Here is a 4,141-nt window from a genome sequence, read left to right as displayed (position 1 = left end):
ATAATTCTGTGACTTTAGTAACAGGGTATCTAATGTCTTTTTCTCACCTCCACACATAAGGCACACAGATATACATTCAACCAAAAGTAATAAAACACTATAATACTTTTATGAAAGGAACTTAGGTGTTTCTTTGTCTATATAGTCAAAGATCTTGTCAGGCCTTTTGAAAGAACTGTGGATGTTAGAGAGTAAAACAATTTTAAAATTGATTATTATTCTGTATATATTAATGAATGCTTGAAATGAATATGGTGGCAGTTATTCCTTAGCTAGTTAGTTTCCCAAATAACCACACAGAGACATTTTCATATTTCAAAGCTTAGGTCTTAACTGGACAGACTCTTAACTAGTTCATCGAAGTTAATCCAAGCACCTAGCCCCATCCAGCTACGTGGCTGGCTATACCTTCCAGACCCATAGTCACATCTGTCTCTTCTGATGTCTTCTGATGAGAAGCTCCTTCTTTTTCCTTCCCAGAGTTCTTTTCTCCCTCTTAGGAAGTCCCACATTTCACTTCTTCAGTTACTCCACAATCAGATTTTTATTAAAGCCAATCAGAGAATGCCTTAGGTAGGGGAGGAAGGACAGAGACACAATTTCACACAGCTTACCCCAACAGAAGGACAGACAATAGTCTCAAAGATATGTAAGAGATTAAATATAGGAAATGGTAAATGATAGAAAGGAGTCACACTTTGCTGGGAAGAATGCAAAGTGATTCATTCACACCAGGTGTAACTTTTTGGTGGTTTCTCACAATATTACCCATTTGGCAAAATTACTGCATAGCCCAGTATTTCCACTCTTAGGCATATACCCCTAAGAGTTGGGAAACAAGTACTCAGACATACTCAAAGAAGCCCAATGATTCAACTGCTGGAACTGGCTCTGGGAATGCATATCTGCAAAGAGACTTCTGGATGCGTGTGACACTACTCCAAGAAAACATGTCTTGGGACCTCAGTTTCTTCAAAACATGAAATCGTTCTTGGGATGTGTTTTCATTCTTCTCCCAGGTGTAGCAGATAGGAATGAGTTTACTTCAGATTACTTATGGTTGCTTGCTGCTGATTTTCAATTAAAAGTTTAAACTATCCATTATATAAAAAAACATGGTTTTGTCATATGAGGATTGTCCTTGTGATTATATACAGCTTGGCCTCATGAGACCTTTACTCATGTGACCCTTTTTAACCCTCTGAGTATAAATTGTCTGAAGCTCTGGAAAAGGTAGCCCAGAGTATTTCCATGAGAAGCCAGCAGTGCTCAGCTGAGATCTGTCACCATGCCTGGCTTTGTTACTGCAGGAAGTAGAATTTTGAAGTGACCAGGCAAATGAGGATCACAGCAGATTAAAGTGAGACAGAATTGTGTGATTTCTGATCTTCTATATCTTGGAAGAGAACACGCATGTGATAGATTTTATTCTCAGTGTTGGAGATAAAGGTGTCTAAGGAATGGCTGGTCACACTCCATTCCTTGATTCTGATGAACAATTAATAATAACTTTGTAAAGAACCACTGTCCTCAAAGTAGTCCGTCATCTCATCCCCTGCTCAAAACAACCTTGAAGGAAGTGCAGGATAAAAATTATACCAGCTTTATTATATTTTATCATTTGTATGTGTGTGTTTTAGGAATGAGGTGCATGTGTGCATATATATGTGTGCTGTATGTGTATGCATGTATATGTGCATATGTGTATGTGTGTAGTATGCATATGATGTATGTGGTGTATATGTGTGTGTGCACATACATGTGTATGTGCACTTGTGTATTTCGGGGGTTGCCATGAAGGAATTTGTGGAGGCCAAAGTTTGATGTCAAAGATGTTTACCATAGTTGCTTTTCCACATTATTTTTTTGAGATAGGGTGTGTCTCTCGACCTAGAAGTCCCAGACTTCTGGCTTTCCAGAGAGCCTTCCTTGATCCACCCATCTCTCCCTCCCACACTGGGGTCACAGGTGCACACATGCTTTACTATATTTTATGTTGGTGCAGCAGAATCAGAACTCAAGTCCTCATGATTGCACTTTATCCAGTGAGCCATCTCCCCATTGCCCCAGATCCCACACCTATTTCTTTTTAATTAATTTATTTATTTTTAAATTTATTTTAATTTTTATTCAATTTTTTTTAAAAATTAAAAATTCTATTTAAATTTTTAATTTTTAAATTTTTTTATGATGAATACACACACACACACACACACACACACACACACACACACACATATACCTAAAAGCAAAGCTTTGGAAGCCATTTGTTCTTCCCTGTCTTGTATAACTCCTCACACTTGATCTTGGCCTCCCACCTGGCCTTGCATTTCAAAGCTAGATCTGTAAACACATCCTTGTTGAAAACAGTTTTGTCCAAGGGGATATCCACAGAGGACCTTGTGGGCATGAGCATGAGCTGGTTGTAGTTATAAGCGTTCCCAAAGGACTTACTCATAGATTGCTTGGTGACTTTCTTTTTGCCCATGACAGCTGTCACTTTTCAGGGATAGCGGTCAATTCTAGCCACCTGGGCATAGCTGTAAGGATGGTTTGAGGCACCATAAATAATATTATTAATCACAATGATGGCTTTGTATCCAGTGTAGCACCCAGCCGGGACCAGCACCACTTTCCCTGGTTTCATTCGCGTGCGCATTTCAACAACAATCAGCTGGTACCCAGCAGAAAGTTCCATGCTCATTTTTTAAATGTTTAATTCAAAGTTGGCTTCAGAATGCTGTTAAATTTTGTAATTGTTTTAAGCATGAGAAAATTGAGAGATGTCTTGAGAAACTGATGGATTTTGCAGGAATTGGAGCTCAGATTACTGAATCCCGAGATTAGCGGTCTTTTCTTACCCACAAATTTCCCCCTATAAATGTCTTTTTTACTTTATCAAAAAGCAATAACTTTTTAGTAGAAAACTGGGAAGATTCATTTTTACTACCTATGTATCGGTGACAAATGGCCTTTGAATTAACAACTCCCAAGATATGCCATTTCCAAACTCTAATTGAAAAATTTACATTTATTGTTTATAAAGCCCAGGTATTAGATACAGCTATTTTTGTAGGAAAAAACAATATCTTATCTTTCTTGACACATAAAGTGAAGTAAGTATTCCATATAGATTTCCAACCTACTGAACACTTTATATATTTACTCTGGCAGTATGATTTTCAATGTGTAGTCCATCTTTTTGTATCATGATACATTAGATTCTTCTTACATTTAAAGTGTTATTTGAGCCGGGCGGTGGTGGCGCACGCCTGTAATCCCAGCACTTGGGAGGCAGAGGCAGGCGGATTTCTGAGTTCGAGGCCAGCCTGGTCTACAGAGTGAGTTCCAGGACAGCCAGGACTACACAGAGAAACCCTGTCTCGAAAAATACCAAAAAACCACACACACACACACACACACACACACACACACACACACACACACACACTAAAATAAAATAAAATAAAATAAAAGGTGTTATTTGTATATGTTTTGCTTATTCTGGAATATTTGTTGCCCATATTTTTCTTCCTATTGTGCCACTCTCTTTCATATAAGAAAATGACAAAATTCTTTTTGAGAAGTTTTCATTCCATGTTAATTCATCATTCAGTGACCACACATGTACTAATTTATATATACAGTTGCCCAGGGTAGAGGTTGCTACAGATGAAGCAGAGTGAGATAGAGTCATGTTCACACCATTTTACACACAAATGCACATAACGCTCTTCACTTCTCACTTGGAGATGATGCCAAGACATCACTTCAGGAACTGGTGGTAGACATTCTTCTTCATTTCTTCTTTGTATACTAAAAGGCAGTACTGGAAATGAGGCCCGCACAGGATTTACTCAAGGTGCAAGACTCCTACACTGTGGAGAAGCAGCCACAGTTTCTAACGCTAGTCAATACATCTTGGAAATTTTAAACATAACTCAATTCTAGGACAAGGAAATGCTTTCTTTCTTGACCTTGCTTGTAGGTAGATGTCTTTGTACAACACAGGATGGAGAGACAGTCAAGGATAACACAAGGCTTTGTTAGATCCTGTCTTCTTCCATATTATCAGTTCCAATGTTTATTCCTGTCAATTGTTTAAGGTTTCTAGTACATTGGTGTCATTTAGAATTCATGT

At 38.2% G+C, this 4,141-nt stretch overlaps 1 pseudogene; it reads right to left on the bottom strand.

Annotated features, from left to right (window-relative positions):
- Positions 1 to 2,242: 2,242 nt before the first annotated feature.
- Positions 2,243 to 2,659, bottom strand: LOC127667094 (60S ribosomal protein L27-like; annotated as a pseudogene).
- Between the last annotated feature and the right edge of the window lie 1,482 nt (positions 2,660 to 4,141).

The sequence above is a fragment of the Apodemus sylvaticus genome, chromosome 16 (genome assembly GCF_947179515.1).
Source record: "Apodemus sylvaticus chromosome 16, mApoSyl1.1, whole genome shotgun sequence".
In the NCBI taxonomy this organism is placed as follows: Eukaryota; Metazoa; Chordata; class Mammalia; order Rodentia; family Muridae; genus Apodemus; species Apodemus sylvaticus.
Note: the sequence above shows the minus strand (reverse complement) of the source record. Positions and strands in the feature narration are given on the sequence as shown.